Source organism: Colobus angolensis, unplaced genomic scaffold (genome assembly GCF_000951035.1).
Source record: "Colobus angolensis palliatus isolate OR3802 unplaced genomic scaffold, Cang.pa_1.0 Scaffold7, whole genome shotgun sequence".
Taxonomy (NCBI): Eukaryota; Metazoa; Chordata; class Mammalia; order Primates; family Cercopithecidae; genus Colobus; species Colobus angolensis.
Genome location: NW_012120709.1, coordinates 16,887,815 through 16,900,017, shown reverse-complemented (window position 1 = coordinate 16,900,017; position 12,203 = coordinate 16,887,815).

The window sequence follows — 12,203 nt, the reverse complement described above, 5'->3', positions numbered from 1 at the left end:
AAAAAAAAAAAAACAACAAACTTAGGAATATACCTAACCAAGGAGGTGAAAACTACAAAACACTGCTGAAAGAAATCATAGACGACACAAACAAATGGAAACACATCCCATGCTCATGAATGGGTAGAATCAACATTGTGAAGATGACCATACTGCCAAAAGCAATCTACAAATACAATTCAATTCTCATGAAAATACCACCATCATTCTTCACAGAACTAAAACAAACAAACAAAAAAATCCTAAAATTCATATGAATCCAAAAAAGACCCCACATAGCCAAAGCAACACTAAGCAAAAAACAAATCTGGAGGCATCACATTACCTGATTTCAAACTATACCATAAGGCCATAGTCACCAAAACAGCATGGTACTCACATAAAAATAAGCACATAGACCAATGAAACAGAATAGAGAACCCAGAAATAAACCCAAATACTTACAGCCAACTGATCTTTGACAAAGCAAACAAAAAACATAAAGTGGGGAAAGGACACCCTATATAACAAATGGTGCTGGGATAATTGGCAAACGACATGTAGGAGAATAAAACTGGATCCTCATCTCTCACCTTATACAAAAATCAACTCAAGATGGATCAGGGACTTAAATCTTAGACCTGAAACTACAAAAATTCTAGAAGATAATATTGGAAAGTGCCAAGTTTCATGTTTTGAGCATCATGGTAAGGACTAAAGCCACCTGAGTAGAGCCAAGAGCAGAGGGCTCATGGGAAGGCAAGTCCTTAAGAATCAGTAGAAATTTGGCGGTGGACCTCTATGGGCAGTAAAACTGATGGTTCAGGAGAGACACTATCTAGATCTCAAGGGCCAGAAGATGACAGCTGAGTCATAGACTGAGAGCCCCTTCTCGGAAAGAGAAATCCCCACTAGCCATGCCACCTTGGATCTGTCCCCAGCGTGATAAAAGCACAACCATTGCACTTCAGAAAATCTGCCCACCCCTACTCCACATGATATAAGGCTCCAGAGCACTGGATTGCGATTTGTTGTCCTAGCAACTAATGATACACATGCGCTCAACCACCTTACAATCATATGCAGGTTTGGAAGGTTGCAGATGTGTTTAGGGAGTCTCTCTCTCTTTTCCTTTTTCTCTTTCTACTTTTTCTCTTTCCTTTTTATCTCTCTCTTCTGCTTTTCTCTCTTCGTCTTTCTTTCCCCCCTCACTCTCTCTTTCCTTCTTTTTAAATTTAAGTCCTCTTTTGATAAATACAAAAATCTTACATCTCCCTAACCATCCTCCCTCTGAGAATCTGGTACGCCCTTGGAAGGTGTGTGTCTCGGCCGGGCGTGGTGGCTCACACCTGTAATTCCAACACTTTGGGAGGCTGAGGTGAGTGGATTACCTGAGATCAGGAGTTTGAGACCAGCCTGGCCAATACGGCAAAACCCAATCTCTAGTAAAAATACAAAAATTAGCCAGGCACGATTGCATGCATCTGTAATCCCAGTTGGGAGGCTGAGGCAGGAGAATCGTTACTCGGATGGCTGAGGCAGGAAAATCGTTTGAACCCAGGAGGTGGAGGTTGCAGTGAGCTGAGATCGCACCATTGCACTCCAGCCTGGGTAACAAGAGCAAAATTTCATCTCAAAAGAAAAAAGAGAGAGAGAGACAGAGAGGTGTGTGTCTCTCACCTCACTTCTCCTTTGTCAGTCACACTAAGCTGATGTACCAGGTGGAAAGTTCGCCTAGCTCTACTTGTTTCCCAAGATGTAGAGAAAACTGTTGACTTCTGAGGGTTGCTAAATGTTTCCCTGTTTGTCCATTTTGTTGTTGTTGTTGTTGTTGTTGTTTTGTTTTGTTTTGTTTTAACATGGCAAGACTCAATCTCACAGTTTCTGGATCAGTCAGGGTAAGGTTTGGAATTGTTCATAGGGCAAGGATTCTATTTTATTTTTCAGTAGCTTCCTTGCTGAGAAACTTTCAGTAGCTACTACCTTTCTTGTGTCCATTAGGAACTGAGCAAACAGGATAACAAAACACATTCTCCAGCTGGGACTTGGACTCTACCTCGACAAAGGAATAAAATGAGCGTATCAACTACAACCAGCAAACGAGAACTATCTTAGCTTACTGTCATAGTCCTTGCTTCTAGGAATGACTCTGGTTGTTTTCAAAAGCATTCTTCTTGCCCAGAGCCCTGTGAAGAATAACTTCCTTGAGGACTAAGGTGCTGTTGTTCTCTGACAGTCCTCTTGCCTGGCTTTAACCTATTCAACATTTTCATCAGTGAGTTGCTGGAAAACACAGAAAATCATGGAATTATGATAGCCAGAGAGGATCAGTACTTACCAGGTATTTCATGTTTTCCAACCTGTACTTACCAGCCTCCCCTGAAGTTAGGTTGGGGTCATGTGACTGATTCTGGCCAAGGGACTATGAGCCAGGCACTTCCTCCAACTTACTCTTCCCTGCAGCAGAGACCTTGGGGGCCCTGTGTTCCAGATGACCCTATCAGAGAGAGGAGGGCAGCCGGACCCCCATTGGACCTCACGTAAATGAGAAATAAACCTTTGTGTATTAAGCCATCAAGGCTTAGGGGGTTTGTCAGTTAGGACAGCTAACATTAATTATGATAATGAGTATAGCCAAACCTCACACAGCTGAGAAGCTGTCTCTTGGCATAATGCCAAGTCAGGCTGAGCAGCCATCAAGTGCTATTGGCTAAAATGGAGGGAGCTGATGCAAAAGCCTTTTTGCCTTCGATTCTTCCAAACTATCAGTGAAATTCAGCTCAGTCACCACTCAGAGAATGGTGACCAAGGGTAGTGAGAGCAGCCTGTGTGTCATGATAAAAATGGTGTCTTGAAACAGAAACTTCAGCAACCCCTGTAAACAATAACTCTATCCCCTACTTGTTTACTATACTTTGGATTGCAGACTGGAGGAATAGCAACTTCTGCTTTCCCTTGGGCAGAACCCAGCTAAGCAGGCATCACTTCCAGAGGTATACTAGGTTTCCATTCATGCCAAGGGGTGATATCAAAAGTTCTGCAACAGGACAAAGCAGTGAAGTACTTGCCTCTTGTTACTGCCAATCTCCAGCTTGTTATGGAGGAGGGAGAAGCCCTCCTCAGCTGGAAGACTGGAGGTGGTTTTCATGATTCACTGGTTACATAATACTGTCTCCCTTGGAAATCATACTGTAATAGGAATACTGGCAGTTCTACCTTCCCCACCAGCACCACCACCAATAAATAAATAGATAAAGCGCTTTTCTCTGGCTACAAGCTTACCTTAGTTTTGCCTTGGAGCAATCACAAAGAATGCATCAAATGATTGCATCAGGGCTACAGTCTTCCTCAAGAGGAATAGATATTATCTACAGGAAGAATGAGGAAGCTGCAACTTACCCATATTTCCTCTCAGACAAGGATTGCTCTCTTTTTGGAGTAGTGCTGAACCAATCTATTTGGAGATCACCGCTTACATAGCAAAGTGAGCTCTGGGAGAAGGAAGAAAGGGACTTTTAAACTGCACAATCCACTCAGAATGGCAGAGACGTCCACGTCGAAAAGGAGGAGAAATACTCAGCACAGTTTTCTGCTCACCATAGAGCTCAGGCATTTTAGAATTTTTTCAGATTTGAGATGCAAAGGACTTTTGACAAGTTAGCCAAAATCACAGCCTGATGTGACAGGACCAAGGAACAATTTTGTCAAAATGGGCTTTTCTTTTTGCCATTTTACCTATGCAGCAGCTAAAGCTCATTAGTGTTACTTAAAAGAGACCAGTTCCAAAGAGTCCTCGATGCCTCCAGACAGTCCCCTGACGAGTACCCTAGTTTCTCCCAAGCCCTTGCAGTGTGCACCGTGTGTACAGTTTGAGGTCTGGATACAGCTTTCCACTGGGAGAGCCAGGCTGGGTGGTGGCCTCAAACCGTCGTGCGAGGCATCCTTTTTCCAGGTTTCTCCGCAGGAAGCCAAGGCCACAGAGATCACTCCCTGGGACGCTCTCAGTCTGCCTTCTCAGCAGGATGCTTGGCTGTCATTCCTCCTCTAGCTCCAGCGACCCCTATAGGCTGAAGGGGATGAGCTCATCCGTGGGCTGAGAAGGATGGTTCTGAAACTGGACCACAGGTACGGTGTTCAACTGTGTGCCTCGTCCAGAACCAAGTTTGTTTACTTAGAATTCCAGACACAGTGAAGCCAACAAACATTATAAGGTATATTGACAGATGAAGTGATATTCTATCTGGGGTTTGTGTGAAAATAACCAGGGTACTGGGGATAGGCAAGGGTGAAGGGTAGGTAGAGGTTATAAAGTGATCACTAGTTGACACTTATTGAATCTGCGTGATGAGTACATGAGGTAATACCCTTATAGCATTGTTGTGTGGATCACAGGCAAATGGATGTGCCTCATTAAACAGTAGCTATTATCCCCACTTTACATTTGATGATGTGAGATTCAGAGAGGCTAAGTACACTTCCCTGAGCTCCCAATCCAGACCATACATAGCTCATTCCAAAGTCTACGCACTTGGCCCCTTAGCTATTTTATACATACCCAGTCCCTTGCAGAGTGCCTGCCACACAGGCCACAACTGCTCACTTACTAGGTGCCAGCCACAGTGTTAAGCACCTTGTATGGATTACCGTATTTATCACCACAGCCCCAGGATCAGGTACCATTAGTACAGCCTTTTACAGATGAGGAGGCTGGGCCAGTAGGGGATTTGAACGTTTTGCCCTAGGAAAAAGTCAGTCAGGGGTGGGACTAGGATTGGAGACCTGGTCCTCTGACTCTAGAATCTGCCCTCCTAACCATGGTACTGGGTTAATGCTCTCTCTGGGTTAGACTGTGTGCAGAGCCACTTTAAGGGGAGGGCAGGTTGTGGAGATGGCCCTGGGTGATCTCTGGGCTGTCTTTGGAAGCTACCAATAAGAATTGAGTTGTTTAAACAATCAACAATTATCCCCTTTTTGATACTTTTCTTACCATCAGGACTAAGACAACTTCCCCTGGTCCCGACCATTGTCCAGTCTTTATGTATCTGTTTCCTCTGCTCTTCCAGGTTTCCATGCTGTTCCCCCATTTGGTTCCTTTTTTCCCTTTCAAGGTTGTATTTACCTAATTCTTCCTCACTAAGAGCTGAGTGGACTGAAACCTGGTTATAAAGTCAAATATCTCAGTGATTCATCCAACTATCATTAGAGTGACAGACACTCAGCAAGGTGCTAGGATTGCAGAGATTAAAGACTGGCTCACAGTCTAGTGCTGCAGACAGAAGTTAATTCACAAATATCTACTGAGCACCTACTGTGGGCCAGGGCCTCGTTTAGTCCAGGCAGAGTCCTCCTTCGCAGCGCTTTCATTCAAATTGAGGAGTAGGGGGTAGACATCCTATGAAAAATATAAAGCAGAAAATGGGATTGCAGAAAGTAAAGCAATACCTGTCATAAACTTAAGTGCTGTTCTTTTGTTAGAAGCAAGAGCAGGTTCCAGAAACACAAGGAAACAATGCCTACACTGAGTCCTAAGACATGGGGAAGCCTGTTGAAGACGGCAGACAGCCACTGGGCAGTGTGCATAGCAAGGAGTCAAGGCCTGGAGTTGTGTGACGGGGCAGCACAAACCAGTGTGTGTCTGGAGCTAACAGTGGAATCTGCAGCAAGATCACAGAAAGCCTTGTCTGCAGTTGAAAGACGCCTGGACTCTACTGCTGGTCTGTTTCCTAAATTTGCCTGACACGAATCACCAGGGTACTTGTTAAAAGCTGTTCCCCAAGTTCTATACCAGATCTACGGAATCAATATCTTCAGAAAAGAGGCTTTGAAGCAGTACTTTTAACAAGCCCTGAGATGGTTCTTATGATCAGTCAAGTTTGGAAACAGCCTGGGAGTGATGTCAGCTATGGAAATTAATTCTGGAGCAGTTCTGAACGGTGAGGGTCTGGATCCCTGGAGACACCCCTCCCCTTACAGAACTCCACATCCCTAAACCTCCATAAGCACCTGCATGCTGAGTAGAGGGTGCTGTGCTGACCTGGCCAGCAGAGTTCTAGACCTCTTGACCTAGTAAGGCTGATGTAACCTTTGCCACCAGAAGCATTTTGGCAAATCAGTGTATTTCCACAGGTAGAAATCTAATAACAGACATAGAAAAAATAGAATATATTCTATTGCTCTTTTTTACTGTTTTCTCTTTTGTTTTTATCAGATGATAAGGGCTTGTGTTTGCAAGGTGCACTAGCTACAGACTGACTGAACATTGCAATGATAAAAAGGATAGAGGAAAGCAAGAGGGTACATCTGGGAGGAGACATTAAAGTGGTGAACAGAAATGTTTACGGGTCAGAAAATCACATTTGGAGCCATTTGGCATAGTGTTCTAGAACATGCCTTGATGAAGACAGAAATAGAATCTCAACAGAATCTCCTTCTTCTCGCATCTTTATGAGTATTGGCAAAGCTTCCTTATAGAGAGCACGATGAGAGATTTGACAATCCAGATTCTATACCTGCTGTGTAAGTGGGCTAGGGATTAGATTTCATAACGCCCAGTTAGCGTTGCTAAAGCTTCCCACGATGGAAAAATGCTCTCTATTTTGGGTACCTTGGCTCTGGACAGTTCAGAAAAGATTAGTGAAAAATTCTATCGCAATTCTTGGTTAATACAAAGAAAAAGTTGGGGGAGGGAGGAGAGAAAAGAGAAAGGAGAAAGAGAGACAATGCCAAAAACTGAAAACTCATTTTAGCTCTTCTATTAAAGCCAGATGTATTTTAGGCCCTGTTTCTAGGCAACTGCATAATGATAATATTCTTGAATCCTTTTTTTAAAGACTCACAACTGTCAGAGTCAGTAAAGGTCAGAAGGTAATTATAAAGTAATAAGAATGACATCCGAGAGGCAGAAGTGCTCCAGCATCGCTGGCGAAGCATTGACATTTCGCATTTTGCATCCATTTGCAGAAACTCCAGGATCCTCCTTGGGGCACTTCATCACACCCCTTTGACAAGATCACTGACCCAATCAAACCTGAAGAGGACACTGGCATTGAACCTGTTCTATCATCACACCCCGCAAATGATTCACTGGGGATTGATGAAGTTCCCACGTGTGCATCACCCTCTGCTAGCTATCAGGGAAGGTGTGTACCCAACAGCAAAGACTATGTCGAAGCAATAACGAACTTTATAACTGGAAATTGCCTTGGAGAGCAGACCAATAGACTCAATACACAGATAAGGAAACTGAACCCGGAGACAGGAGAAGGGGAAAGGAGGGAAGAAACGAAAATCTGTTAAGTGCAATGGATGTGCCTACTCTGGGTTCACCGAGCATGGAGCAGATCTTCTAACTAGTGTTCACTTTGCTATTGTGTGTGTGGCCTTGGAACAAAGAAGGAAATTGACATTTATTGAGTTCCTCAAGTGCTTTGCTACTCTCTTTATTTACATTATCGTTTGATTTTCAGAATTGCATAGGGTTTATAGGCATCATTCCTAGTTTACAGAGGTCAAAGGTGGGCTTTAGAGAAGTTAAGTCTTCCTGACTCCCCATGCATATTTGATCTTGGAGGTCTGTGTTAAGTCCTCATTTGCAAAATGATGATAAAACTACATATCTTGCAGGGTACTTTACAAAATTAAATGAGGTCATTTATGTGACTACCTAGCACAGTGCTGGACATATGGTAAGTCAGAGCACTGAAATGCTTTTATCAAAACCTTCCAGTAGCTTCCATCCTGTGGAAGTAAAAGCTGGGCCCTTGCCCTGGCCTACAGGGTCTGCATCATCTGCAAACTCCCCTTCCAAGCTCATTCACCTTCCTGACCACCGTTCCTGCTGCTCCCCTGCCCTCCCAGGCCATCTCCCGGAGCATGCCTTCCTGTGGCATCCACCTCAGAGACCACCCTATTCAAAATCTGCAGCTCCTTGCTCCCCACCCTAACACCTGTATCCTTCTTCTCTGCTTTACTTTCTCCGTAGCACTTATCACCGCCTAAGGCACTCTCTATTGTTATTCATTTTCTATTCCCCCACACACTGGAGAGGAAGCTGCCAAGGCAGGAGGATTTCATGTGTTTTGTCCTTGCTGAATCCTCAGCACCCAGCAGATGCTCGAGAAATGTTTGTTAAGTGAATAAACGGATATTCTCTTCCTTCCTCCCACCTTTCCTCCCTTGGTCACAGATGGTATTAGATCAGATGTCTCTGCCCTTCCAAAGTACGGAAAAAAAAAAAAACGAGAAAAACTTGAACTGTCAGTAAGTACAAAACACAGTTAACGGGCTCCAAGACAAAGGGCATGTCCAAACCAGAGACAAATAATGTTGCCTGGGCCTCTTTACCCACACTGTAAGTCCTTCCTGAGTTTGAGGTGTCTAGACTCTGTTTCCTCTTTTTTAAAGTGTTCACATGGCTTGTCCCTGTAGCATGAAGGCACCCTTTCTCTGCTTTCCAATATTTCGGTATTGACTGACTACTCGGTGTCAGATTCCATGCTCTGTGCTGGATGGTACACGGGATGTGCTTACAGCTTACTGGCAGAGACAATCACCCACCACCAGGCTCAATATACTATAACACGGCAAAGGCTAAGATAGAACTATAGCCTGGGGGGGGGGGGGCGGTCCCAAAAAGCCGGGCGGCTGGGAGGCATTTAATACCAGCTGAAAGTTCAGAGAACACTTCCCAGAGACATCTTGAAAGATAACTGAGAGTTAGCTGGGCCAAGACAGAGCAGGAGGGAGCTCCAGTCAGAGCTCAGCCTAAGCAAATGCAGAGTTACGAAGCAGCATGATGTATTCAGGGAACACAAGGAGGCTTGAGTTATCAGAACGTAAGCTACAGGGCTCGGCATCTCTTATATGCTATACGAAGGGGCTTGGACTAATGGAATTGATCTAATTTGTTTTCAGATTGATCATCCTAATGGAGGATGGTTTTAATGCAGGCTTATTAGAGATTTAGAAGGCCAATTAAAGCAAGACTCAGGAGATTATTTAAAATGCTTTTGAGGGAGAGAGAATTCCCTGACGACTTAAGCTTAGATGACACACCTTGCCCTTTCCACATGATGACAGGAGGGGACATGGATCCTTCAGAAACCTGTGTGGTCTAGAGGCCCCCTTAGAATCAGGCATATAACCTGGAGAGAGACTAGGTGGTCTGTTCCAGTCCATGGCCAACCTGCAGGGTTCACTCCAGGTCCGGCCAGCCTCATAAGACCAGAGCATCCCTTAGGAGGTAAACAATCAAGTGTGAGGTTCCTTGAAATTCAAACTCACCCAAGACCCCTGCTGACATTTCAGAGCCCACTGAGTACAACCCAAGTCCTAATAATTAGGAATTAAGACTGGGCACAGTGGATCACACCTGTAATCCCAACGCTATGCAAAGATGAGACCGGAAAGTCAATTCAGCCCAGGAGTTTGAGACCAGCCTGAGCGACATAGTGAGACCCCATCTCTACAAGAAATACAAAAATTAGCTGGGCATGGTGGCACATGTCTGTAGTCCCACCTACTCAGGAGGCTGAGGCGGGAGGATCGTTTGAGCCCAGGAGGTCAAGGCTGCAGTGAGTCATGATTGCATCACCGCACTCCAGCCTGGGCAACTCAGCAAGACTTTGTCTCTAATTAAAAAAAAAAAATAAATAAAAATTTTAAAATTTAGGGCTTAACTAACCCCCTCCCAAGGGATCCTCTAGACCAGGTTGTAGCCCATTGTATCTGTCATGGATGTTTTGTTTGTCCCATGTAACATTAAAAACAAACTAAAACTACTTAAAATCCTTGCCAACATAATAAAAATCAGATTTCACATCAAAATTTAGGTTCTGGTGGCCAGGAACCATGGCTCACACCTGTAATCCCAGCACTTAGGGAGGCCAAGGTGGGTGGATCATGAGGTCAGGAGATCAAGACCATCCTGGCTAACACCGTGAAGCCCCGTCTCTACTAAAAATACAAAAAATTATCCGAGCATAGTGGCCGGCGCCTTTAGTCCCAGCTACTCAGGAGGCTGAGGCAGGAGAATGGTGTGAACCCTGAAGGTGGAGCTTGCAGTGAGCTGAGATTGTGCCACTGTACTCCAGCCTGGGCAACAGAGCGAGACTCCGTCTCAAAAAAAATAAATAAATAATTAGGTTCCAGCTTCTCTTTCTAAAATTCTGAAACAGTGTCCTGCCCTGCTGTTTGGAAATAGCAAGCTAGAGTGAAACAGCAGCTCCTGACCCCTCTGGTCCTCCTTCCTCCCAAGTGGACATAATCTCATTTGCCAGTCCCTCATGGGCTTTACAGGTGACCTGATCTTCAGAGACTGACCCTAAACATTCTTGGATGTCTCCTCCTCATTCAAATCATAGTCCCCAATCTCCAGTCTGGGTTTTTCAGGTGACCAAACTCATCATTTCTTTCAAGATTAAGGAGTCCTACCAATAAGCTCTCCCCTGCTAAGTGTCCGGGGCTAGTATTTGGTCAGGCATGGAAGACACCTTGGAAAAGGAGGGCAGGGCAGGCACTACCTGAAGGAGAGGACAGAGAAAAGCATAGACTCAGGTAAGGAGAGAGGCTAGGCAGAGCACCCAGGAGAATTAGTGCAGAAGGTAGAGCAGCTGGATAGAATATATAAAAAAAAGACATGAACGGGGAGGGCATGACTTTCCTGACATAGGGGAGGAGCTAGAATGGAATTAATATTTTGGCAGGAAATACGAGTGGGACAGGGAGGGATTCCTCCCTTTTCAAGCCTCATGGACAAATGTTTGAAAGAAAAACATTAATGGCTATGCACTTCTAAGTTTCATTACTAATTAGAACTTAACTTGAGAGTTTTGAATGAGGTGTTAAGTACAAAATATGTTAACTTGGGCAGGGGTGAGATTTTTCCAGTTCAAAATTAATGCCCCTACAAAAGAATGAAGAGTTATGGAATGTTTCACCCAGATGGTTTGGCTCTTTGATATCTACAAACATTTTGAAATCACTTAAAATATTTTTCAGCTTTTCTATGCAGTTGCATTAGGTGATGACTGTTGGTTTACTTATTTCCTGTTCAGTTTTTCCTTTGCTCTCTCTCCAAACAACTTTTCTCTTGGAAGGCTGTAGTTGATCCACAAAATTGGACTTGTAGCATTAAAAAGTTGGCTAGTAATGGAGACAGAAGAGTGCGAACAGGTCGTTTCATAATCTAATACCTTGTGATCAGTTGTTATCTGGCCACTCAGCATGGATTGTGAGCCTGATGACGGGCATTTTGAGGTGTGTACTTTAACTACATCAAGATGAGGCCACGGCCTCCAAACGATGGGGTTTCGCGGTTGCAGAAGAGCTCCAAGACTGTGCATTGAGTACTGCCCAAAAGTAACAGGCTGGCTGGCTGAGAGCTGGCACAATGGTTGGACATAGGTTTTAGTCCCTGGTGGAGGAAAGAAAAGCCAGCAAAGTCAGCTTCCCGGGGTTACCTCTCTTTTGTCCTCTACAATAGAAGAAACCTCTATATCCTACAAGTGTAGCCACTTTGCAGTGCCCCTGAGGACACAACAAGTAGAGGCTGGTGGAGGTGGGTGCTGGGTCAAAGTATGTCCACTCCACTGTGTACATCAACAGTTTTGTAAATTCTGGCAGTCTTCTTAAAAGAACTAAAGAGTTTGACCAACTTACAAAAGCAGTCAAGACAGAGAAATACTTGAAACTCTGTCACCGTCATCTTAGGATGACAGTTTTAATCATCGCAAGACTTTAACCTCAAGAACTCTTGGTTTAACTGTTTTCCTTTGCTTTTTTTGGTTTAGTGAATCCATTTAATATAATCACACATATTAATCAAAAGCTCTGACCCAAGCTTTTATCCTTCTCCTCAAGCTCCTGCTATTGGGGCACAGAGATGAGCAAAGTAGATCTTTTCATAAAAGATTCGTTCAAGAAATTCAACTGATATTTATTGGCCACCTACTCTACATCAGGTACTCAAGGCATTTGGAGCACAATGAATAAAAGAGATTGGACTTTAAAAGAACATAGGAGCTATCACGTTTGATTTTGTAACTCAGATCTGATCTTAAGTAGACTGCATCACTTTAAGTTATTGTATACATGAGAATCTTTTTTTTTTTAGCAATTTCACTTTGTTGTACAGAACACAGCTCACTGAGGCCGGGCGCGGTGGCTCAAGCCTGTAATCCCAGCACTCTGAGAGGCCCAGGCGGGTGGATCACAAGGTCAGGAGA